Genomic DNA, 26,772 nt, shown 5'->3' on the forward strand with positions numbered 1-26,772 from the left:
GCTGCTGTTTGTCCACAGTGTAAGACCCACTGTGGAAACAGAGATATGAGTACAATTCTTGCCCCCCAAAAACCCCATAGTCTAGCCCAGCGTGGTGGCTCCCAGTACTTTGGGCGGGCGAAGTGGGAGAATCACTTGGGGCATTCGAGACCAGCCTGGGTAACAAATCAAGGCCCCCAACTCTACTAAAAATAAAAAATTAACCAAGCGTGGTGGTGCGCGCCTGAAGTCCCAGCTAGTTGCGAGGCTGAGGTGGGAGGCTTGCTTGAGCCCGGCTGCAGTGAGCCGTGATTGTACCACTGTACTCCAGCCTGGGCAACAGAGCAAGACCCTGTCTCTTGAGAGAGAGACAGACGGGGGGAGGGGCCAGAATATAAAAACAGTCAGAGTCCAAAGGGTAAGGCCCCTCCAGCCCCTAGGTTTCTGGGCCCTGTGTCTCCTGGTTCTGAACCAATCCGTGACGCAGGAGAGTTGGGGGTGGGGGGAGGAGACTTGCATTTTTAGATCTCTTTCTACAAAGTTGAAATAAAGTGGAGAAAAAAATACACAAAGTTTCTAGAAATCTATCATTACTCATAACAAAGTAAAACAAACAAAAACGAGGGCCGGGCACGGTGGCTCACACCTGTAATCCTAGCACTTTGGGAGGCCAAGGCGGGCGGATCACGAGGTCAGGAGATCGAGACCATCCCGGCTAACACGGTGAAACCCCATCTCTACTAAAAATACAAAAAATTAGCGGGACGTGGTGGTGGGCGCCTGTACTCCCAGCTACTCGGGAGGCTGAGGCAGGAGAATGGTGTGAACTTGGGAGACAGGGCTTGCAGTGAGCCAAGATTGCACCAGTTCACTCCAGCCTGGGCAGCACAGCGAGACTTCATCTCAAAAACAAAACAAAACAAAACAAAACAAAACACAATAAAAAATGTGTACTAGGCCTCACAAAGCCCACACGAGACCCTGGAAATGAATGAATCAATAAATTACCCACCCATCCATCCTGGGCAGGACACAGGGCTGAACTGGTGTGGAGGTCGGGGCAGGGCCAGGCAGGCACCAGGGGCTGCCTACCCGCTCTGGCATGTGGCTGCTCCTGATCCTGGCCCCCAGTATGGAAGTCACCTTCTCCACCTGCTACTGGGTAGGAGCAGTGACCGGGGAAAGGAGACAGGGGATGGAAATTGGACAATTTTTCCAAAGCCCCACCTGCAATCCTTCCTCGTGAAAAGGCCCCAGGACCCCCAGAAGACACAGTCCTCTGTGACATTCCTGACTTGTCATTAGCATGCCTGGTTCCTATCACATATCTGCTACGTATCTGTTATAAATCCACCACGCCCGCTGTATTCACTACATACCCACCATGTATCTCTGCCGTGTATCCTTGCGTGTCTACTGTGCGTCTCGATCACGCATCCACTACGCCTCTGCCACACATCTTTGCTGTGGAGCACTGTGTGTCCACTCAGTACCTGCTGCTAAGTACCTGCCAAGTATCAGATGCGGTCCAGACCCAGGATGCACGGGCTCATGTCATCTTCGCAAACCCCCAGGGGAGGTGCTCTCCCACCCTCGTTCTCCAGGAAGGGGAACTGAAGCCCAGGGCACTTGAAGACCTTTGCCCTGGGCCCTGCAGCCAGTGGCAGACACAGGCCGAATGCAGACTGGCTGATGGTCTCCGCAGCTGAGTATGAATGAATGAATGAATGAATCAAAGAAACGGAACAAACACGGAAACAAATGAGAGAACAAGTAAATCAGCAACAGGATGTCTCGCACCAGGGGTTGTCCCTGGAGTCTGAGGACAAACTCAAGGGAAAGAAAGGAAGGAGGGCTGGGGGCCATCAGTGAGACCACCAGAGAAGGGGCGAGGAGGGGAGATGCCCGCTGGCCTCCCCCTACTGAGAGGACGTGGCCAGTGCATTTTGCTTGATTTCTTAAATCACATTTGAGATGCAAGACAGCTTTAGTAACCAAATACACAAAAGGAATGGTATCTCCTTGAAGTTAAACCTTTTAAAAAGTTTTAAAAAGGTATGGGAATAAAGTCTCCAGTTGTCAGAACTAAAATCAAGAGTTGGGAACTCACATGTCGTTTAGAGGGAAAACAAGACGGGGGACAGGGCCAGTCCCAGAGGAGACGCTCCCTTGGGATCCCTCTACAAAGTAGAATCATCTTAACGCCTTTTTTTTTTTTTTTTTTACAAAATAAATTGTCTTAGTCATTTTAGAAATGATAGAGAAAGTCAGACACAGGACGAAAGATGAACTGGCCAGGAGCCCCAGCCTGAAGGAGCGGGGACCGCATCATATAGGGACAGCCTCCCTCACACCTCAGGGGGTGTGTTGAAAAGACTATGCCTCAATGATAGAATTAAAATGTCATCTTTCATCTCATGCAATTTCTAGCAAGACCAAAACTCCCTCTGAATAAGTCTCCTCCAACCCACGAGGCCTCTGCAGACCCCACCTGCTCAGGGCTGGGCCGGCCTCGACAGTCCCACGGGGGCCACCACCTGGTGTGACCCCTGCTGTTTACTGCACACCACCAGCTGTGCCTGTTCCTCCTGTGTCCTGTCCTGCACCTGCTCCCCGAGGCCCCACTCGCACACCCCAGAAGGAACAGACGGGCTCCACTTTCTGTGCAAACTTGCAAGTTACCCATAAGTTCCTGTATCAGAGACATCATCGCCCATGGGGAGCTGGCCCCTGAGAGCCAGTGCCTGGAGGAGATCGTCTGGGGAGAGGACACAGCATTTAGATACAAAGGTAGGACCTTGGGAACAAAACCTGGACTCCAGAGATCAGGGAGGTGCCGGGAGGAAGGGGCAGCTGGGGCCTCCGGGCAGGGACAGACAGAGGTCTGGCTGGCAGCTTGTGCCATCCGCTTAGCCGGGCGGTGAAGACGCTGCCTCCAAGGAATTCTCGGTTGCCACAGATGGTCACCCTGACGTGGGCGTTTTTCCACAAGGCAGATTTTGAAATAATTTTAGCAAAACAACCTCTACCACTGCAAAATAAAATTAAACCCAGGAAAGGCCAGCAGTATGCATTTGGGGGTGGTGGTGGGGTCGGAAGCAGGGCCGAGACTGAGCTGTCTCCCCACTGGCCCTCATAGGAATCCTAATGACAGTGTCAGCAAGACCTGGGGAATGGCTGGCATCTGACAGGGGCTGCAGGCTCTTACAGAAGACGAGAAATGGCTTCCAGTTTCAATAAGCTGGTTCAAAGCAGGGACCTCAGGTCACCCCTAAGAGACGCAGCTCATCGCTCTGAGGGTGCAGACCCCGGAGTCTGGTGTTTTCCCACAGAGGCATCGGTTTCTCACTTTCACTGATTTAAAAAATGTATTTCAAGGGTTTTCCATTCCTTGCGAGTGATCTGCTTTAGCACGACATGGACTAATGACCTGTTTAATTGGAACAGGAAATAGGTCACACCCAGGCCTCACTAACTCCTTAAAGAGTCATGAAATGTGCAACTAACATGGCCAGGGGCTCCCGAGGGGCCCTCACCCGACCCTCACCTCCACGCTGCCCCGTCCAGTGAGCTCCCCTCTGTCAATGCCTGGGCACCACCCACACCTACAGCCACAGCCTGTGCCGTGCCCCTGGCTGCCCACAGGGTCCTTGCTGCCCCCTCCTTCCGGGTACAGTCCTGTGAGCCTCATCTGGAAGTCACTCCTCCCCACGGCCTTCCCCACCCCACCCCGCCCACTGCTTCTGAAGGGGCTCCTTCCTGGCAGCCGCCTGTGTCCATCACACCCTGGAACTGTCAATCATCGGTCTGCACAGTGAGCCCGCTTTGCTTTCACTGGTCCGCCCATTAGCAAGGGGCGGTTCCGGATTGTGCCTCTGGCAGCCGCCCAGCCTGGCATGGGATGAATGAACGAATGAATGACAGGGCTCCAGCTGGGAAAAGGTCTCAGACGTCACACTGAGGAGGATCCTAGCGCCAGCTGCATCGCACTGAAAATTCCCATTTATTCCCTAATTTCACATCCCAGCGACTTGTGAGAGGGGGTGTCCGTGGCCCTGGATGATGGTGATGAAGGAGTGCCGGGTCCCACACAGCTGTGTGGCTCCTTCTCCAACGAATATCCCACAGAAGTCGCAACACAGACAACAACGGAAGTCACAGCACAGACAACGACGGAAGTCACAGCACAGACAACAACGGAAGTCACAGCACAGACAATGACGGAAGTCACAGCACAGACAACGGTGCATGCGATCAGGCCCAGAGCAGTAAAAACATCACTATTGGGCCCGGCGCGGTGGCTCACGCCTGTCATCCCAGCACTTTGGGAGGTTGAGGTGGGTGGATCACGAGGTCAGGAAATCGAGACCATCCTGGCTAACATGGTGAAACCCCATCTCCACTAAATATACAAAAAATTAGCCAACTGTGGTGGTGGGCGCCTGTAGTCCCAGCTACTCGGGAGGCTGAGGCAGGAGAATGGTGTGAACCCGAGAGGTGGAGCTTGCAGTGAGCCGAGATCACGCCACTGCACTCCAGCCTGGGCGACAGAGCGAGACTCTGTCTAAAAAAACAAAACAAAACAAAAACAAACAAAAAACCGTCACTATTTGGTCCCGAGTGAGAACCAGAGGGCCACAGGAATGAGTTTTCTACAAGGCTGGGGGTGACGGCAGGGCACCCTCTCACCAGCCTCACATCATGGTCCAGGTTTCACTTTCACGGTGCAGATTCCAGAAGTAACTCAGCAGTCTCCAGGCCACTTCAGGACAGGCCTTAGAGAAGCCAGCAACTCGAAGAGCTGGAGCTGGGGCCGGGGCTGAAGCACAGCTGCCGAACACCTCCCGGCCACAGCCACTACTTGTCCCTGCAGAAGGCACAGGCCAGCGGCACCGCTCCTGTAGAACATAATAAATTCCTCTTCAAAGGTTTTTAGCCTGTAAATTGTTAAGTATAATGAATTCTGAGCTCCTCTCCAAAGAAGCAATGTATCCGTATGTTTACATCCCCATTCTTTGTTCTTCATTCTAAAGTTTAACTTCCTTGTACTTTACATCTCCTTGCCCCTAGTTTCAGTAAACAACCCCTGCCTAGCCTCTATCACCTGCTCTGTCCTTAGTTACCCCTGGTCACCTTAGTCACTCCTGGTCACCTGCTCTGACCTTAGTCATCCTTGTCACCTGCTCTGTTCTTAGTCATCCTGAGTCACCTGTTCTGTAATCATCCTTCCCGTCGAACTATTCACCCCGCCACTCCGGCTCGTACTGCTACTCTCTTTAAAATAGCCAATCGGAATTAGCTTAGACTGTGCGGTCCAACCCTAGCCAACAGGGGAACCACACAGCAGCAGGGACTGGCTGCGTTAGGATGAGACCTCCACCTCCCTCGTTCAGGTGTGCTCTCGCCATTGCTCCATCTGCAAGACGCACCCTTCTATAGAAGTAAAATTGCCTTGCTGAGAAAATTAAATTTATGTTCGAGTGCTATTTCTTTTGCGGCACCCAAAATTTACTTCTAACATCCCAAGTCCTGGGCCACTGTCCCCAGGAGCCTGGGCCCCCCTGGCACAGGCCCCACCAGGAGCACGGTGCGAGGCGTGCCTTCCGGGGTGCATGGGCTGGGGGTGCACACAACATGGGGCTCTACAGCTGGGTGCGAGGCGTGCCTTCCGGGGTGCATGGGCTGAGGGACGCACACAACACGGGGCTCCAGGAGAAGTGGTTTGAAAGGTTTGAAAGCCTACGCCAGTCACTGGCTCACCGGGTCCAAGGGCAGGTAAGGAATGCCTTCGGGTTGATCGCCCGGCCACCCAGCCCTCTCGCCAGTGACCCCTGCTTCTGAGAGCACAGGGGGGCACCGGCCACACCTCCTGAATTCTCCACCAGCCCAGCTCATTCTGGACTTTTCCAAAGACCCTGAGAGGGGCCCAGAAATGTACCTGGGCCCCTGAACTCTTGGTCACACTCGGAATATGACGACGACCCAGGCCTTCCCAGGTGGCCATGTGGCCTGCACCGGACGACAGCAAGAGGGCAGAACCCAGAACCTCTGGGCATGGACACTGGTGTGGTCGGCCCTGGTCCTAATGAACCGCTTTGCTACTCCCTAGCCACGCCAAGGGCCAGCTGTGGCCCCAAGACAACCTGGTATCTCCAGGCCTCTCTTCCTGTGCAGGCGATGAAGCCTCTGAAGAATGGAGTCAGAGTCTGTGGCCTGAGCGTCAGCTCTGTCCAGAAAAAAGGGCTGCGTGGACCTTGCTCAATAGGGACTGGTGCCCGTGGGTGAGACGCCACAGGGCCGTGTCCAGGCCCGCGCTCAGTGACAAGCCCTGTTAGGACCCACCTGGAGTTTCCTAGGTCTCAGGTTCAGCCTCAAGGGGCCTCGTCCTGAGTCCTCCCCAGGGTGCCTCATGGCAACCCAGGCTGGAGATTCGTTGTAGAGCGAGGTCTGGATGAGCTGGCTGACCCTTCCCTTGGCTGCCCCTGACTTCGGCTAGAGGAAAACTCAGGAATCTGGGGAAGTTCCTGAGTTGAACGAGCAACCCAGACCCTGATTCGGACCGCTCAGCTCCACATTCACCGCCTTGCTGCAGAGCCCAGGGCTGCTCCGGACCATGGCAGTGATGACCACAGGAGCTGCCACCGTCCATGCCACGCCATGGGGAGACCCCTGGGCCACCCTGTCAGAACTAGGCCAACAGCATCTGCGCTGCTCACAACCGCCTCTGAGCGCCCACCGAGGACATGCGTGGCGCTGAGTGTTTTTACACACTGCTGTGTTAGATCCTCACGAAGTCCGTACAACCGCGTTCCCGGCGTCTACACCACCATCTGGGGAAACTCTGCCCAGAGAAGGGAGGCACCTCACCCATGCTCCCAGTGGGATGCCGACACCTGTGCTCCCAGCTGCCTGGCGGCTGGGCCGCTCTCGGTGGCAGCTACTCCAGACGCCAAACTGGCCTCTGATGCTGCCGTGACACTCAGGGACCGATCATGCTGCCGTGCGCCTCCCAGGCACACACTGCACAAAACCACCTGCCCGATCGGAGGGATGAAGTCACAAGGAAGCCACCACCACCCACCCAGAGGCCAGACGCAGGGAGGACCAGCCCCGGGCCAGTCTTGGGGCAGCCGAGGTCCCCATCTGCTTGACTGCCTTCCTAGGCAGCTGCCTGCTCCCTGGGACTATGCCTGCTCCTGCAGGAGACCCTGCCTGGCTGCCCTGACCCCAGACAGGCCCGGCCCCCACACCCATTTACTCAGCAGAGTGAGGGGCCAGCCCTGCCCTGGCCCCCAGCACAGCAGAGTCAAACAGGTGAGGGGAGGGGAAAGGAGGGGAGGGGAAGGGAGGGAAGAGGAGGGGAGGGGAAGGGAGGGAAGAGGAGGGGAGAGGAGGGGAGGGGAAAGGAGGGGAGGGGAAAGGAGGGGAGGGGAAAGGAGGGGAGGGGAAAGCAAGAGAAGGGAGGGGAAAAGAGGAGAAGGGAGGGGAAGGGACGGGAGGGGAAGGGAGGAGAGGGGAGCAGAGGGCAGAGGAGGGGAGAGGAGGGGAGCGGAAAGGAGGGGAGAGGAGGGGAGAGGAGGGGAGCGGAAAGGAGGGGAGGGAAAAGGAGGGGAGGGGAGGGGAGCTGTGGCGAGCGGAGGCTGGACAAGCACACGGACGTGAGCCCACGCCAGGCTGCGGGAGACAGGGGCAGGGCATGACTTTGGGCACAGCCGGCCGGCACCACCCATGCAGGACACACGCATCTGACGCAAAGCGCGAATCCTCCCCCTCTTCTCTGAACAACTGACAGGGACTTGAAAAGGCATCCATGGGAGGAGGGTCTGGCTCCCAGCTACCTCTTCAGGGGGTCCCTCACTCCCTGGGCCCTCGGTGGGCACCAGCGACTCAACCACTGGGCACTGGTCGTGGCCTCCTCCACCAATGCTCAGCTCTCACGTGTGCCGTGCCCACCTCAAAGGCAGAGGACAGCATGGGGCTCTGCCCGCCACTGCCCAGCCACCTCCAAAACCATGGTGAGCTCAGGATGCACACAAGGGCCCCTGCCAGGAGGGCAGGCCCTCCCCTACAGAGGGAACCTCAGGGAAACCAGCCAGGCCAACGCAGACCTAGAAGGGTCTGGAAAGGAGACAACCAGACTCCACCCTAGGTACCAGAAGCACAGGTGCCCCAGGGAGACGGCATACCTGGGACCCAGTGGTGATGTTGCTTGGACTCCCAGGGGACCAGCAAACCCAGCTGCCCAAACCACCACCCTACTACGGGGCCTGGGGTGTGGCGGAGCAGCACATGGGGGGCTGGGGTGACAGTCAGTGTCTGCATCACCCACAGGCGTCACTCGGGCACCAGTGTCCGTGTCGTGCCGGCGGGGGCAGGGAGAGAACTGGCATGGAGCAGGGAATCCAGAGCAGGGCTTTTTATAGGCGGGAGAGAGAGGGCCAAAACCAGGCTCTAAGAGAAGTGACTCTGCAGCTCCAGAAATGAATCCAAGGCCAAAAGAGCCAGCAGAGAAGCCAGACGGCAAGGGCCACAGCAGATGCCTCAGAACGGGCAGTGCCCAAGGTTCAACGAGCCGGGGCCACTGCCTCCGCCACTGCCCACGGGCACCACACAGCATCCCAGGCACCGTCATGGTGGGAGAAGAGTTGAGGCCGGGAGGCCGAGGGTACCCTCGGGTCACCAGGCTTGGCACAGCAGGACTGGAACCATGTCCCTTCCAGCTCCCGTCCAAGACAGGTGGAAGTGAGGGGGCTGCTCCCGGGACAGGGGAGGGATGGCGACGGAGGGCTCTGAGGTTGTGCATCAGGCAGAAGGTTCCAGAGACAAGCAGGTTCCCAAGGGATGTGGCTGCGCTAGGACAGGACAAACAGGAGGGTCACCCAAAGTGGGCTGGCAGGTGCCGTGGACATGCCGCAGGGAGCAGACACACGTGTCAGGCAGCACTTCCTCCACCCGGGCCTGGAGCTGCTGGCCTGGCTCCCTCTGCCCTGGCCCCACTCAGCCCTTAGTGCCCGGCCGAGGGCTTCAGCGCTGACGGCCGCGGACCTCCACATCGACGCAGGGATCCTCGGCTCGTCCCCTGCCCGCCAAGGCAGGCTGTGCCTGATGCAGCTCCAAGCACAGGCGGGGCAGGCCGCAGGGAGGAGGCACCGCACACAGCACGTCCTCTGTGAGGCCCTGGGGTTCCTCTGGGCCCTTCCAAGGGCCTCCCCCATCTCAGCCCACCACGTTTGGGGGCAGAGGCGGGGCTGAAGTCCCAACTTAGAGGGTACAGGTCCCAGCGGCCCTGCACCAACAGCCACCCGGACACCCTCACCTTTGAGGAGGGCACCAGCCACTGCAGTGAGCAGTGACTGTCACCAGGGCCTTTTCCAGGGAGACTGGCCGAGCAGCTTCCAGTCCCACATCAAGGAGACCCCCACCCTGCCTTTCACCTTCCAGAGAAGTGGACACTGGGGGCTGGACCAGGCCAGAGCCAAGTCACAGCATCCCAGAGTCCCCACACGAAGCAGGGTCAGGCAGAAAAAGGCAAGCACCCCACTCCACACCCAGGCGGTCTGACCTGCCCCGGGGCGGCCAGAGGACACTAGCCGCCCCCCAAGAGCAAGGCTGGGGCCAGGGGGTGAGGGGTGGTAAACAGGATGCAGGAAGCAGCGAGGCCAGCGGGCCCACACTCCACACCTGACCACACCACGCACCTGGCGTCCACCAGGAGGAGGTGCTTTTCAGGGCAGCAGCTCTGCCGGTGGGGCCCTCGCCATCTGCCTCCTCTCCCGCCAGGGCTCTCAGGGCTAAAGCTGCAGCTCTGTCCTCACAGGCATGAACTTTTCTCTTGAGTTCCTGTTGAAAATCACCCATCACGTTGGCATCTCTGTGCTACTGGGCACCGCGGCCTCGTGTGGGTGTAACTGGGGGGTGAGGTGGCACCCGGTCCCCACACCTGGAAGCTGACATCGTGGAGGCAACTGAGGCAGGGCCCGAGGCCTGGGGCCCTCTATGCTGAAGGAAAGAGATGTGTCCGCTGGGACTGGAATTCAGGGTCGCCCCCTAGCTGGGCCCACTGCGCGGTGATCTGAGGCCCTCAGTGTCCTCCAGCCCTGCAGGGGTCCACCCAGCCCCTCCTCCCGAGCCCTGTCCCGAGGGCCCTCCCTGCTCACAGTGAAGACCAGGGCCTCCAGCTGCCTCGGATACACCATCCTCTAATGCTTAAAAATAATTAAATTTAAAAGCTCCCTTTGTACAAAAACAGGCCAGCTAAAATCCATGAATAAATTATGTGTGTTCTGTTCACTTCCAAGTACAACGTCTTCAAGCTCAATGAATTTATACCTTAAACAAACCCACAGAGCTTCAAGTCCACCTGGCCCCACTGCTCCTTTTAAAATCTAAAAGCTAAGAAAACGAGGGTGGTTTTCCTTTGCCTGAGGCCTATCCTTGCCAGGGCCCACAGGTTGCTCTGAAAAAGGGGGAGGGCGCGGCCAAGTCCCGGGCATTTCAGAGCAGGGGTAGAGCTGCGCACTTTGTCCCAGCCGGGGTGTCCCCGCCCTCTCTGGGCACCCTGAGGCGGGAACGCCGGGCTCCGTCCTGCTGAGTTGGGGCTTCTCTTGGGCGGGGTTTCCCTACAAAGCAGCAGGGGCTGCCCTCCTCTTCACACAGAGGGGGCAGGGTTCCCGGCCTCCTCCTCTCATCAAGGATTCGCCTCCCGTAGGAAAACGGGGAGGGCGGCGGGGGTGAGGGGACGAAGCCCTGGGAAGGGGCTGGATGGACGGGGCCGGAGCCAAGGGGGCGGCTGGCATGGCTGGAGTATCTAGGGGAGAAGCGCGATGCCTGCCGGTCCCTCCTGTCTCACGCTGCGGCCGCACGGGTGGCAGCAAGGACAGATTCGTCCACCGGCTCCTGGGGACACGGCCATTCTTGCAAGTACCAAGCACTGTCTGGCACGACGCTTTCCGTTCTACATGAGTCTTCTCCTTAAATAATTTTTATAAAGATTTTATAAAGATTTGGAAGATACCAAAGAAAGTAAAAGGAAAAGAAACAATTGCCCACAACTCCGTGGCCCCAACACTGGCCATGTGGCCCCGACACAGGACGCACATCTGTCCTCCCGCCTGGGGTCAGGGTCCTCGGACGCCCCCTGCTGCTCCCACCTGGTAATCGGTGGGTCCGCATGGAAGAAGTGGGATCAATTCACACGGTGCGTGCAGGTCAACCACCCACAGGACAACGCAACCACAGAAACGAGGAACTCAATTACAAAACGGGCAAAGGACCCGTGCAGACGTTTCTCCAAAGCCGACACACAAGTGGCCACAGGCGTGAGAGGCTCAACATCACCAACCACCGGGAGAGGCAAACTAGACCCACACTGGGCACCGCCTCGCCCCAAGAGAACGGCCAGGAACAGAAAGTCGGGAGTGTCAGCGAGGACGCCGAGACATCGTAACTCCTGCGTGCTGCAGGTGGGAGTGCGGAGGTTCTGTTGTGCAAGATGAAATTCTGGAGATTGGCTGTGCAGCATGAATTTACTTTACTGAACTACACACTTAGAAATGGTTAAAATGGTGAATTTTATGTTATAGGTATTTTACCACAATTAAAAAACAAACAGGCCAGGCGCGGTGGCTCACTTCTATAACCCCAGCACTTTGGGAGGCCAAGACGGGCAGATCACCTGAGGTCAGGAGTTCGAGACCAGCCTGGCCAACGTGGTAAAACCCCAACCCGTCTCTACTAAAAATACAAAAATTAGCCGGGCATGGTGGCAAGCGCCTGTGATCCCAGCTACTTGGGAAGCTGAGGCAGGAGCACTGCTTGAACCCAGGAGGCGGAGGTCGCAGTGAACCGAGATTGCACCACTGCACTCCAGCCTGGGCAACAAGAGTGAGACTCCAGCTCAAAAAAACAAACAAGAACTACAGTGGGCCACAGCTCTCTGACCTCTTTATTAAAGCACATCTATATGATGGTACATTTGGCAGTTTTAAAAGATGAAATTTAAGACGTGTGTTCAATAATCTGCTTAGATCATAATGTCAAGAAAACTGAGGTCCTACAAATTCCACAGGGAGAGCTAAATTAATATGGATAAATCATTTGTTTGGAAAAAAGTCTGAAAATAAGTAAACCAAATGTTAAAACCAAAAACCCACAACCAGGATCCATGGCCTCCCAGATTGTGGGGTCCCCCCTGCGCTGGCTCTCTCCGAGACGCCCCCGGCTGCCGCTCCCAGGGCGCCCACGCCAGGTGCCATGAGCAAAACCACACACGCAGCGCAGGAGGGGCACGCGCTGTGGGAGGACGAGGGCTTCATTCCTACATGTGCACGGGGCCTCCTTGGAGAAGCTGGTGTTTCTTCAAAACCAGCCCAGGGTGGGCTCTGACCCCAGGGACCGGGGCAGATTTTAGGGGCCTTAAGCTCCTGGAAGGAGCAGCTGAGGGTGAGGGGGCTGGGGGGCATCCCCTCAGTGGTGAGACGGCCAGCACCATCCTGTGGGGACACAGGGCACGGGCCCTGGCAGTGCTGAGCCCACGCCCCTCAGTCAGCAGGGCCCTCTGAACAGGTGCCCCCTGACCGCTACAAAACCATGGGTGCACGGGCCCCTTCTGCGGGAGGGCTGGGTGCAGCTGACCACAAGGACTGCAGACCGGCCAGGCCATGGGAACCCCTTGCCAAGGTGCAGCCCCCAGGGCCTCTGCAGGAGTGCAACTGAATCCCCTCGGAATCCAAGCTGCCGTCCTGACCCCCAGGAGCTCAGAACATGCCCTTATTTACACATAGAACACTGCAGATGTAATCAGTTAAGTGAGTGAGGTCATTACAGCAGACTTAGATCCAAAACAACTGCTGTTCTCATAACAGAGGGTAATGTGGACACGGCCGCACGGGGAGGAAGGGCCCGGGTGAAGAAGAGACGGCTCCACCAGCCAAGGGGACAGGCCTGGCCCGGGCTCCTCACGGCCTCCGGGAACCAACCCTGCCGAAACCCAGCTCTTGGACGCTGGTCTCCAGACAGAGAATAAAGCTTTTTGTTTGGATTTTTTTAAATGGGATCTCGCTATGTTGCCCTGGCTACATTCAGACTCCTGCACTCAAGTGGTCCTCCCACCGCAGCCTCCGGAGTAGCTGGGATCACCACACAAGCTGAGAGAGAATTGGGTTCCGCCGTGTGAGCCGCCCTCTGTGGTACGTTGCTACAGCGGCCCCAGCACTGTGACCTGAGTGTTTACGTCCCACCGAATTCACACGCTGAAATCCTCACCCACAGGCGACGGTGTCAGGAGGCCTTTGAGAGGTGGTAAGGTTGTGGCCTTCCAGAATGGGATTAATAGTGCTTTTCAAAGGGACCCCAGAGTGTTTGTTCGTCCCCTTTATCACGTGAAGAAGACTCTGAGAAGGCTCTGGCTGTGAACCAGTCCTTACCAGGCACCAAATCTGCCAGTACCTTGCCTGGACGTCCCCGCCTTCAGCATCTCGAGCAATCAGGGTCCCTGTTTACAGGCCGCCCCTTGTGGTGCCTCCTCACAGAGGCTGAAGCAAATGAACGCAGACCCCGACGGACCAGAGACGGCCCTGCCTCCTGGAAGTCTCTGTCCCCAACCCCGACCCTCAAGTCTTCCCAGCTCTGAGCATCCTCATGCTCACACCGTCACCCCCACGTTTCTACCCACGCAGCCCCCAGAAACAGAGACCTCTGGGTCCTTCCTCATCAGCGTCTGCCATCGCCCGGCGGAACTCTGCCCAGGGACCTCGCGAACAGGGAAATGAGTTCTAAAACCAGAGCTGACCCTGGCTAAGGAAAAAACTCTACTGCAGTAAGCTCCACCATTTTAAAAAGAAACGATGAGCCCGGAACAGAATTGGCACCATTGTTACTGCTATTATTAGCTGATGACAGGGAGGGATTCTAACCTCGTATCACTAGTATTTTCTATAAAAACTAACAGTATAGAAGACCAGAATGAAATTAAAAACGATATGCTCTCGGAAAACAAAACAAAATAAAACAAAAGTGACAGGCTCTCCAGGGAGTACAAGCGAGAGCAATTTGAGCTTTTCTGACATCCTGCCCTATGGGTCAAATTTTCTGTAGTCAACATGTGTTGCTTTTACAACCAGAAACACTGATTTGTGTTTTTTTCAGATGGGGTTTTGCTATGTTGCACTGAGCCCCAGCTGGAGTCTGTGAGTGAAGAGACGCCGCCGCCTGGGAGGGGTCTCCAGGCAGCTGAGCTGTGCACACATGACCTGGGTTTGGTCGGGCTCCGAAGCTCCCACAGCCTGACCTAGAAAGGAGAGGTGACATTCCACACAGGATGATGGTGTCTACGGGAAGACTCTGCTGGGCTCATCCTGGAGCCCGGGCTCTGGGACCTCCGGAAGCCGCTCTGGGCATGGGATAGAGAGGCTGAGTCACGCGGCAATCACTCGCCACAGCCGTCTTCACTCAAGGACTCGAGGACGTTCAGCAAATGTCCAGGGAGCCCTGCTGGGTCCCAGGCACCATTTTCAGCCCTAAGGATGCAACCAGGGCCAAAGCTGAGGGATTTGGTTCCCAGGAAGCCCACGATGGAAAGGGGCAGCCTCCGAGCTGAGACTGCAGGGGAGGAACAGGGAGGCGGAGGGAGGGGCGTGCAGACCCCACGGGGCGCGCCGTCCAGGCAAGGGGGAGGGAGGAGTGAGGAGGATGAGGGCCAGACGGGGGCAGAGCTGTGCCTCTTCTCAGGTGTGCTGGGCGTTATCCAGATGAGGGAGGCGGAGTCAGGTGTGCTGGGCGTTATCCAGATGAGGGAGGCGGAGTCTGGGCCAGGTAGGTGCGGACACTGCTGAGTGGCCTCCTTAAAGTTACACGAGTGGGAAACTATAAAACCAAAACCCCAACTCAGGCAGCATCCGAGCCCGAGGCCCCCACCCACACAGCAGAGAAAGCCGCTATTCAGGATGGGCTCTGCCGCCATCAAAACAAAGACCGCCTTCACCGAGTGTCCAGGCGGCCAGCACGCGCCAGGCACCAGCAGCCTGTCCCTCACGCCGTCCCAGCCTTCCCAGCCTCGAAGCCAGGCTTCCCCGGGTGCAGGCAGTGACCTGCCTGGCTCCCGAGGGCCTGGATGCTGCCCCCGGTGCCCGGACAGGCCAGACGCTGGTCCTCCTCAGGGGCCTCCGGGGACTCCTTTCCAGAGTCGGGCATTTTCTGTTAGTGGGTACCCGGTTAGGGGAGCAGGAAGGTTTTAACCTCCCCCCACCCCACACCAAAAGTCCATTTCAGAGCAAAACCACCTGTTATTCATTTACTCTTCACGTCTTTCTGCTGGCATCGCACACATATTACTCGGGTATCCTGCTATACTCCTCTCGGTAATCACATCCAGGTGATGGGATACAACCCAATTAATGCAAAAATAAGAGCATCATTAAAAACCCTTGGGAGCGAAGGTTGTAGGAGAGACACAGAAGCCCCAGGGTTCGCCTGGCACCTCGGGATGCCATCCACAGGTGCTGGTGCAGCTCTCTGCGTGGTGGGGCTGCACTGCCAGCTGTTGCCACGGTGAGCCATGGCGCCTCACCACCCAAAGGTAAGTAAAATAAACAAGAATGGGGGCCGGGCGCAACAGCTCACACCTATAATCTCTCAGCACTTTGGGAGGCCCAGGTGGGTGGATCCCTTGAGGTCAGGAGTTCGAGACCAGCCTGGCCAACATGGTGACACCCCGTCTCTACTAAAAACACAAAAATTAGCCGGGTGTGGTGGTGGGTGCCTGTAATCCCAGCTACTCAGGAGGCTGAGGTGGGATAATCAATTGAACCCGGGAGGCAGTGGTTACAGTGAGCTGAGATTGCACCACTGCACTCCAGCCTGGGTGACAGAGCAAGATTCTGTCTCAAAAAAAATAAATAAAAGAATGGGGAAATACACTAAAATCAAATGCAAACAGAAACAAAGCCAACTGACCATCATACTGACAGCATAACCCCACGAAAGACAACAAATGAATAAACGAATCCAAGTTAACTTCTGGAAACTGCTCTCCAAGGGCATGGGCATGGCAGGAGGCATTCTGAGGACAAAAGAATGCTGAGAAGCCCTGGCCTGGCTGGGTCTGCTGCCCTGGTGACGATGCCGTGGCTCTGAAGCTGTGTCATCCACATTCGACGGCAGAGCACACGAGCGAACAGGCCCATGCTGTGCAGATGGAGACCCCACTCAGAAGTGGAGAAGAGAAAGAGCCTGCGGCACTGGGAGCTGCCGCGGGAACTGCACATCGAATCCCCATGCAGCCCCGGGCCCACCGCCCACCAGGCACAGCCTCACGGTCCCCAGGAGCAGCAGGCAGGTTAGTTTCTGAAGTCCACCCTCCTCCGAAGGAAGCCAAGTTCCGTGGAGAAACGGCCAGGTCCAGCCTGGAGCAGAAAGGGCCGAGGGGATGCCAGAGCCTGCTGCCCGGATGCGAGCAACACACAAAACCTGATGGAAAAGCGGGTAGCATGGGGGAAACCGCTCGCCAAGGCCCCTGCCAGCCAAACCTGGGAGGACCAGAGCCTCAAGACGAACAATGACAGAAATGGATGATTCCAGGCCAGGTGCGGAGGCTCACATCTGTAATTCCAGCACTTAGGGAGGCTGAAGCCTGGAGGCTCACACCTGTAATCCCAGCACTTAGGGAGGCTGAGGCAAGAGGATCGCTTGAGGCCAGGAGTTCAAGATCAGCCTGGGCAAAATGGAGAAATCCTGTCTCTATCAAAACACAAAAATTAGCTGGGCGTGGTGGCAGGAGCCTGTAGTCCCAGCTACTTGGGAGGCTGAGGTGGGAGAATCACCTAAACCTGGGAGGCAGAGGTTGCAGTGAGCCGAGATTGCACCACTGCACTCCAGCCTGGGCGACAGAGCAAGACTCTGTCTCAATTAAAAAAAAAAAAAAAAGGATGATAATAAACTCAGTTTTTAGAAAATCCTTGAGTTCACATTAGGATCAAGATTCCTTTCAACAGGGAGGGGAGAAGACACAGCTCTTACTCCTGGGATGATGCCAACCCAGACAGGAGAAGGGAGCGAGAGAAAGAGAGAAGTGCCTCTCTGCATCAACACAGTAAGACCGGGGCCTCCCAAACCCACCCATGAGTGCAGACCTGCCTGTGAGAGGGGAGCCGGGCCCGGGCCCCCCATATCCTCAGCCCCTCCAGCACGGTGCCTCACGGGCTCTGAGAACAGGGCCCCCCATATCCTCAGCCCCTCCAGCACGGTGCCTCACGGGCTCTGAGAACAGGGCCCCCCACGTCCTCAGCCCCTCCAGCGTGGCGCTGCATGGGCTCTGAGCAGGCATCTTCAGAGGACAAGAGTTGTGAAAAACGCAACCAACAAATGTGAGGTTTGGCAAAAAGCACCGTGCGCAGCAACCAGTCTGGGTTCTGGCCCCAGCCCCGCCAGGAGTAAAGTCAAGCCTGGTATCTGGCGGGCTGCAGACCCAGGTGAGCAGTAAGATGGTCAACAGGCCGGAGGCGCATTCTGAAGATCCGGTAACACAGGGCACAGAGCTGCTGGCTCGGGGCCAGCTCCTGCTCCGGGACTTTCTGTGTGCTACCAGCTTCACGCCCACGCCAGGTAGGGCGGATGGTACACCGTGTCTCGGAAAAGTTGCTGAAGTTTCAGAGAGCCATACAGTCTACGTCCTTGTCTTCCCTTTAAATAAATACCCACTCAGCTGCCTCTCTACTCCTCACCCAGCTGACAGAGGAATCGCCCCCTACCCGCAGAGCCACAGGGAGGGCAGGGACACAGCACCTTGTTGGTCATGTTGGGGTGGGAGCAGCCTGCCTGGATTCTGTGCCTGACCTGCATCTTTTTTTTTTTTTCTTTTTTTAAGAGGGTCTCGCTCTGTCACCCAGGCTGGAGTGAAGTGGCACAATCTCAGCTCACTGCAGCCTCGAACTCCTGGGCTCAGGCGATCCTCCCACCTCAGCCTCCCCGAGGAGCTGGAACGACAGGTGTGCACCACTACACCAGGCTAATTTTTACATTTTTTTGTAGAGATGGGGTTTTGCCATGTTGCCCAGGCTGGTCTTGAAAACTCCTGAGCTCAGGCGATCCACCCGGCTAGGCCTCCCGAAGTGCTGGGATGACAGGCGTGAGCCACTGCGCCCGGCTGACCCCACATCTGACCTCCACTTGCTGACAAGGTGCTGCCACACAGACCCGATGCTGGGCAGGCAGGTGGCTGGCACTGACAGCTGGTGGGTGCAGAATGCCTCCATGCCCCGCTCACCCCCATCCACAGTCCAGGCGGAGACCAGGGCAGGGTGAGCACACAGGACTGCAGGCGGGTGGGCCGGACACAGGGACACCCATCTGTGAGCCGGCCGGCCGCGCATGTGTTCTGCCATATGGTGAAGCGGCGGGAACTGGCTGAGGCCAGGGAGGTCTGGGGATGCCTGGGGGTCCCAGAGACCAGGCAGGGGAGCCGCGAGTGCAAGCTATGACCATAATCCGAAGCGGACGGCACCTGCCTTCTTCACACTCGCCCTCATGAGCGTGGGGGGAATTTTCCACTGCGCTTAGGAAGACCTGCAGAACCCAGTGGAGCAATATTTCCTAACAGCCAATATGCGATGTTTTTTGTTGTTGCTGTTTGAGACAGAGTTTCGCTCTCTCGCCCAGGCTGGAGTGCAGTGGTGCAATCTTGGCTCACCGCAACCTCCGCCTCCCAGGTCCAAGTGATTCTCGTGCCTCAGCCTCCCGAGTAGCTAGGATTAATTACAGGCATCCGCCACCACGCATGCCCGGCTAATTTTTGTATTTTTAGTAGAGATGGGGTTTCATCACATTGGCCAGGCTGGTCTCGAACTCCTGACCTCCAGTGATCTGCCCGCTTCGGTCTCCCAAAGTGCTGGGACTACAGGCGTGAGCCACCGCGCCCGGCCAACATACGATTTTTAAAACACACGCACGTGTAAGAAACCTATTCAAGTGCAAAAGAGACCAGCGGATTTTTAAGGTAACTGCAGGAAAGTGACACCAATACAGTTTCAGATTCCACGTTTCAACTGACATGTAAGAAATGACCACGTGCCGAGTTTCAGAGAAATATCAAAGAATACCACCCACGTTTACCAGAAGAAAAGCTGTTAAAATGCCCCAAGCCTCCTGACACACTGGAATTCACCCCGAGCCTCCTGACACACTGGGATTCACCCCGAGCCTCCTGACACACTGGGATTCACCCCGAGCCTCCTGACACACTGGGATTCACCCCGAGCCTCCTGACACACTGGGATTCACCCCGAGCCTCCTGACACACTGGGATTCACCCCGAGCCTCCTGACACACTGGGATTCACCCCGAGCCTCCTGACACACTGGAATTCACCCCGAGCCTCCTCACACACTGGAATTCACCCCAAGCCTCCTCACACACTGGATTTCCTCACAGTCTTAACCCAACACTGCAGCAGCCTGAACGCAGAGGCAGGTGTGATGGCTCAACCGTGTTCTGCTCAACCAGATGCAAAAATGTTGCCACTCTCTTGCCGAATATTTTGTTTGGGAAAATAGTCACTTTTCATTAAAATGTTAACAGCCAATAGGTTATTTTAGAATTAATCTAATTAATCATACATTAATTAGAGTTAATGAGGAATAAATATTCCTCGTTCTAAATTTTCAGTACAGTTCACACTGGCAGCTACAGCCCGCGTACCCAAAAGCTCTTTGAGGACCACAATAATTTTCATGAACATGGGGGGGGGGGTCCTGAGACCACTGGCTGAGCCCGGAGCTGGAATCAGAGACTGGTGAGGAGGGAACAGAGGCTGCAGGGAGGGACAGGCAGTGAGTAATTCCGTCCAGACATGGACGCAGCCACCTCCCCTCGAAGCGACCCCTCCTCCCGTAAAATCCCTCGAAGCGACCCCTCCTCCCATAAAATCCCTGCACCTCCAGGGGCTCAGAGCATGCTCCACCCAGTGAACCGAACACTCTGGGGCCAGCAACAGGGGAAACGCTAACGATACGTGTTTGAAAATTTGGACCAAGGTATTTAAAACTCACTGTACAGCCGCCCTAAATGTAACTTCCTGTTCAGACCTATTAGGACATGAGGAGAGGGAGGACGGGGGCACCCAAGGTGTGGACACCTGTCCTTCACCTGTGCCCGAGATGGCTTGCTCCCTCATGCCGCCCCTCCACCCTCTTCCTCGCGCCCTCACTGCCACCCTCTCCACCCCCTCCACCCTCTCGCGCCCTCACTGCCACCCTCTCCACCCTCTCCCTTGCACCCTCACACCGCCCCTCCACCCTCTCCCTCACGCCCTTGGCCGCCCCTCCACCCTCTCCCTGCTACTACATCCGGAGTGCCCCTGTGAAGGACAGGTGTCCTCAAAGCCACCCCCGGATGCTCAGGCAAAAAAACAAATGGAACCAGGTCTCCCTGACATCCCATCTCCAGGGGAGGGTTGGGCGGGGGGACCAACTCTCAGAAGCCGACCGTGTATGCCCTTGCCCAACTCCACCTTCAGTGAACCCCTCCACTTCGGCAGCCTGAAATCGGCCGTGGTGGGAGCATTCACACCAGGGAAATCGACTGAGTGACAAATCCCACCATCGTTCCTTCCTCACAGAGCATTTACCAGCATGGCACTGCCCACATCACAAAACCGGTTGCTAGGAACGCGGACGCGATCTTACACTCACAGAATGAAATTACAGTCTCCATGCAAACTCAATTCTCTCTGCTGGCCAAGATAAATAAATAAATACAAACTACCAGACTTCACTCTGTCTACGGCAGCCGGGTAGCCGGCAACTTGAAAGAGGTGATTTGCCAAGTCCATCTTGAACAGCCGCTCTGGCAGCCCCCAGCTCCTGCACGTGTGATCGTGCCACAGAGCCTCCCTCTTGCCAAATACACAGCCCTGGAGCAGGGAAAAGGCGCACACAACAGGCGGGACAAAGCGGGCGACGCTGCCAAGGGCTGCAAAGAACCCGTCTGACGCGTCCAGCACCCCTGACCACGTCCGCCCTCGGATGGCCGTGTGGAAAGACACTTAGGCGCCTTCTTGGCACGACTGTGTGGTGTCCTATTCGGAGTCGATCGGAACCACGGCAGCCCGGATCAAGCCTGCTTTAATATGAACAAATTATGCAATGCAAGAGAACTGAACACATTTCCAAAAAAAGAGGACTGCCCACCCAGCAGGGGACAAATGAGCAAGAGGGGCCGGCGATGGTGCCGCTCTCTGCCCATTTCTGCCTTTGTCACCTCTCATCAAACCAACTGAGGAAGTCAGTGAAGCACAGAGGGCAGCAGGAAGGGGATGCTGGGGGGCGGGGCGGCAGTGGTGGGGTGTGGGGGGCGTGCCTGAGCTTGGTGCCAGGTGATGCAGGGACCTGTGGGACCTGCCGAGTCCCACACGAGCCCCATGCAGAGCCTGGGCTGCTGACCCTGCAGCACTGCCAACTCAGCTGGGAGAAGAGTATGCGGGGTCAGTCCCCCAACCGCAGCCCCGACATCACCACGCCACCAAGTCCGGGCACAGTGTGGTGACTTCTCCCCTCCCCGCCTCGACCCAGCACCACCTTGGCATGATGCTGGAGCTCCGGCTGCAGTACCAATCGCCTCCCAGGGCCCACACCCCACACCGGGGTCTGCAGCCATGGGACGTCCTGGCCACACAGGCCCCTTCTGGGGGTCCATGCCCACAGCCCAGACTCGCCCGAGACCCACCTCTGGGCCTGGGACCTGCTTCCCCCTGCTCCCTGCAGCCTGCCCCCTCCTGCCAGAGACCCGTCAGCACCCACCCCCCACCCGCCCAGTGTCTGGCCTCATCGCTGCCCCAACAGCCAGCCTGCAGGGGCCCCAGTGCCCAAAGCTGGAACAATCTGAGCAATAAGTAAGCGACACGATATTCGATTCTAACCCAAGTATGAAATTGACACCTGCGAGTCCACATGAACAGAAAGGAATGATTAAATAACCAATGGGAGAACAGACGTACAAGTCCCGTGCAAAACTTGACATCACGTATGTAGCTCCTCACCTCTTAGGTGTGGGCCACGCACGCCTCACTCCGCAGAGACAGGACAGCACGGGGGAAGAGGCACGGGCAGGTGTGAGCCGACAAACACACCGCGGCCAGGTGACACGCAAGGCCAGCACGGACAGGCTGCGTGGAGGGTGTGGACCCGGACCCAGCGATATAAGGAGGCTTCACCTCCTCCCAAAACCCAAGGCCCCAGTCCTTATGAGAAAAACATGAGGCAAACCCCAGCGAAGGGCTGTCCCACAAAACACCTGACCAGCCCTCCTTAAAACTACGAAGGTCGTTGAAAATGAGGCAAGTCTGAGAGACCTGCCACAGTGAGAGGGACCTAAGGAGACGTGACGGCCAAGTGCCACGTGGGGCCCTGGACGGGATCCCGGGACAGAAAGGGGGCAGGAGGGGAGACTGAGGCAAGCGGAATAAAGCCTTAGCTGGAAAGGTGCCGAGACTGGCTGGTGAAGTGTAACTCACGCATCACGCTGACCAGGAGGGAGCAGGGAGGGAATGCTTGTGCTCTACTCCTGTCCTGATTTTTCTGTAAATCCAAAACTGTTCCAAAAACTGGTCTTCCCACCACCCCACTGAACGAGGGGGTGACAGAACCAAACTACCTGGGTCAAGCATTTGAAAACTGCCCCCAGGTCGCACGGGGGGCAGCATCAAGGAAAAACAAACAGAGGGGCCTTTGCCCTCCTTAAAACCCTGCACCACACCCTCTGGCCCCTCAGGATGCAGAGCGGTGGGACGTGCTGGTCCACACCTGCCATGTCCACGTGCACCGCCACGTCCACGCGCACTGCCCCTACCTAAAGACCTTCTCCAACTCTGGTTTTCCTGCATACTTTAGCCTTCAGAAAGCGTCATCACGATGGTTTCCAGGTGGACACAGCAGCGCAAACACATCACTGACTGACTCTCCCTCCCAAGACCAAAGGAAGAAAAACTCCAAAAAACCCGTAACAGCAAAGAGGAGGACAGGCCGGGTAGTGATGCCCTGGGACCTGGAAGGCAGAGGGCCCCGTGGCCACCAGGAGACTGCACTGGGCCAAGCCCCAAAGAAGGGCCCCAAGTCAGAGGCTCCAGGTAGCAGGAAAGTGGGGCACCTGCTGTGCAGGGTCCCAGTCAGTGAGGAGTCAACCCCCAGACCCTCTTCCTCACCCAAAGCAGCCAGGGAACGAGAGGGCTTGCAGGGGCAGCAGACTCCTTACTAGGGGTGAGACGCCCGGCCCTCCCAGGCAGGACACTCCCCTGGGGACTTCCGCCACCACCAGCTCTGTGGTGCCCCACGAGTCAACGTGAGCAGACAAATGAGGGTCACCAGGGGCCCAGGAAGCTGCAAAGGCCAGGATAAACACAAAAAGGGACTCTCGGTGAAAACAGCTGAGTACGAGGCCGAAGAAAACACCAAAGGAGACGTTATCACCAACCGCTGCCAGCACGCATCCTCCCACCGTGTGCCGCCATCAGCAGCAGCCGTGGGGCCAGCGCTGTGGCTTAGTTACTGACTAATCCCATGATAGCCTTGGGAGCCAAGCCTTTTACCATCACGCCCACTTATGAGGGTCTGGGACACGGTGGACAGTGTTGTGGCTGAGGTCACGTGGCTGGTGGGTAGCAGAGCTGGGGCCTGACCACACAGCTTCAGGCCGTGGGGCACGCGGCAAATAGCATGGGCTTAAGCCCAGCCCTTGGGGTTTGAGTCCCAGCTCAAACTGTGTGATTCTGGGAAATTTCTTGACCTGTCTGTGCCTCAGTGCTAATCTTTCCCCAGAACAAAGAAAACAATGGTGCCCACAAGGAACTGAGAAGATTAAATGAGTTCACACACGGGAAGCCTCGCAGCCACGAATGTGCTGGGTGCTGCTCAATCACCACATGATACTGCGGTGCCTCTCAGCCGGGACGAATAACCCCAGAGAAAAAGTGCGATATGCCTTTGACACAAGGGCAGGGCACTCTGCCTTAAAAAGGCACCTTCAGGCCAGGCGCGGTGGCTGATGCCTGTAATCCTAGCACTTTGGGAGGCCGAGGCAGGCGGATCACAAGGTCAGAAGATCGAGACCATCCTGGCTAACATGGTGAAACCTCGTCTCTACTAAAACTACAAAAAATTAGCCGGGCGTGGTGGCGGGCACCTGTAGTCCCAGCTACTCAGGAGGCTGAGGCAGGAGAATGGCCTGAACCTGGGAGGTGGAGGTTGCAGTGAGCCGAAATCACCACGCCACTGCACTCCAGCCTGGGCGACAGAGCAAGACTCTGTCTCAAAAAAAAAAAAAAAAAAAAAAAGAGGCACCTTCAGAGAAAAAAGAATGAAAGACAAGAACGGGAACAAGGCAACAAACTAACAAACTTAACAGATGGTTTGGACAGAGAAACCTGAAGATGTCTCCTAGCATACAACATAAACAAAGAAATGGAAAATAGAGAAGAAAATTAAAGGACCAGCCTGGGAGGGCCAACAAATAATCAGTGTTAACTCTAAAAGAGAGTCAGAGACGGGGAGTCGGCCATGTGATAAATAACTGGGTGTAAAGCTCCTCACATCCAAATGTCGCAAGGTTCCACAGCACGAGTTCCCAGCACAAGAGACAAAGAAGTTCCCACGACAAGGAACATTATCATGAAACTTGAGAACCCTGAAGACAAAAGATTCTACAAGACTTTCAGGAGAAAAACACACAAAATCAAAATGGCACCTGACTTCTCGGTCACACAAGAAGCCAGAAGACAGTGGAGCAATCCCTTCGAAATGCAAAGGGAAAATTCTTTCCAATACAGAATTTCATACCTAGCTAAACTATCCTTAAGTGTGTGGCTGGAGGAAAAGCATTTTCCAACTAGATCCCCCAAACTGGCCTCCCACGCCGTCTTTCTCAGACAGCTGCTGGAGGGTCTTAACTGGACATTAAGCCAAGAAAGAGGAAGAGAGGGAGCCAGAGATCAAGACTGTAGGCAGAGGAGAGAGGAGGGGACTGTTCCCAGCTCAGGGCACAGGGAAGCCCCACGGCATGTTGTGTGGGGGGCCAGGTGCACCAGGAGAGAGGTGAGGAAGGCATCGGTGGGAGCTGCCCCTCTTCTGGGAAGAGGAAACTGGAGTAAATTTGAGACAAGACATCTAGGAAACTGATTTAAACAATCACGATGTATTAACTCCAAGGAAACCCAAAAGTTGTGCCAACAAGGGAATGCAATCATGGTAGCTCATGCATATTCACGTCACCCGCAATTAGGTAAACACTCAATGATTAAAAACAATAAACAGTGACATAACTCCATCAGGAGGACGGAACAAGGAAGGAAGAGATGAGCTGATTTGTCCCAGAGAAAGTAGGGAAGTAACATCCTAAATGGAAACGTCTAGAAATAGCAGCAGCAATGTGTCATTTAGAAATCTGGAAATAAATGTCAAAAAGAAACTGCTGTGATCCCCTCCAGGGAGTGGAGCTGGGGCAGCAGGGAGGACCAGGGACACCTGTTCTCTCTTTGTGAGTCCCACAGAACTATCAACACCTTACAACAGAAAATATGGAAAACTCAAAAATTTAAATATAATGTACAATGCAAACTTTATACACAACCATTTAACAAGGGCAACAACACAATTTCCTGACCAGGACAAGACACCAGGCCTGGCCTGTCTACACTTGACACAGCCTCACGGGATTCTTTCAACAATCGAGGTTTGCTGAGGAACAAACAGAAGAAGCAATCTGGGCCCACGATGCGGCTGAGCCGCCAGTGCACCTGGGTCCCCACAGCCCCAACAGACACAGGGCGGCTCCGTCTTGCAGTTGGTTGAATCTTTTCAAACTTCCCACAGAAGAGACGTTAAAAAAGAAAACTTCAGAAAGACCAGACACACTCAAACCCCCTATTTCAAAATAACATCAAGTCAGGGCCCCTTCCACCCACCAGAGTGCGTGTAAACTCTCCTGCGTGCCCGATACGTGAGCGTGGATGAAATGAAGCCCCCGCACCCTCACACCCGTCAGACGTGCTCATGGCACCGCCAGAACAACCGGCAGCAGGGATCTGTTCGTGTCAACTTGGTGTCTCGCCTCTCCTGACTCTGATCCTCTCTCAGGGGGAACAACAGACCTGTGGGCCCACCAAGGCTGCCCCGCGACGGTGGAATCACTGGTTCTGCCTGGAGGCCTCACAGAGAAGCAGCCAGTCCTGAGCATGGTGGGTGCCCTCCTTCGCGTGTTCAGGAGAATCCTAGAAATGAGCTGCCGGGCCCCGATGCGTGGAGGGGCTCTGCCACAGCGTCTCCTGTATGAGTGACAACTGCCACCACTTTATGACCAAAAACAAGCTGAACACTGGACGACCGACTGGTTCAGGTGGCTTCTTTTGAATAAAGCTTTTCCTTTTCTTTTTTTTTGGAGATGGAGTCTCACTCTGTTGCCCAGGCTGGAGTGCAGTGGTGCAATCTCGACTCACTGTGACCTCTGCCTCCCGGATTCAAGCGATTCTCCTGCCTCAGCCCCCTGAATGGCTGGGATTACAGGCGCGCACCACCACGCCCAGCTAATTTTTGTATTTTTAGTAGAGCCGGGGTTTCTCCATGTTGGCCAGGCTGGTCTTGAACTCCCGACCTCAGGTGATCCCCCACCTCGGCCTCCCAAAGTGCTGGTAATACAGGCGTGAGCCACTGTGCCTGGCCTGAACAAAGCTTTTTCTGCCCTTTGCATAAAATGACAAACATTTCTGGAGGCCCAGCATCATGCCAACCCCAGGGGCTGGGAGATGGGGATGCCTCA

At 56.2% G+C, this 26,772-nt stretch overlaps 1 protein-coding gene across 7 annotated transcripts in view; it reads right to left on the reverse strand.

Moving 5' to 3' along the window:
- PRKCZ (protein kinase C zeta) overlaps positions 1-26,772 on the reverse strand; it is a 137,473-nt gene that overhangs the window by 84,628 nt on the left and 26,073 nt on the right. The window lies entirely within an intron of this gene.

This window comes from Pan troglodytes, chromosome 1 (assembly GCF_028858775.2).
Source record: "Pan troglodytes isolate AG18354 chromosome 1, NHGRI_mPanTro3-v2.0_pri, whole genome shotgun sequence".
Lineage (NCBI taxonomy): Eukaryota > Metazoa > Chordata > Mammalia > Primates > Hominidae > Pan > Pan troglodytes.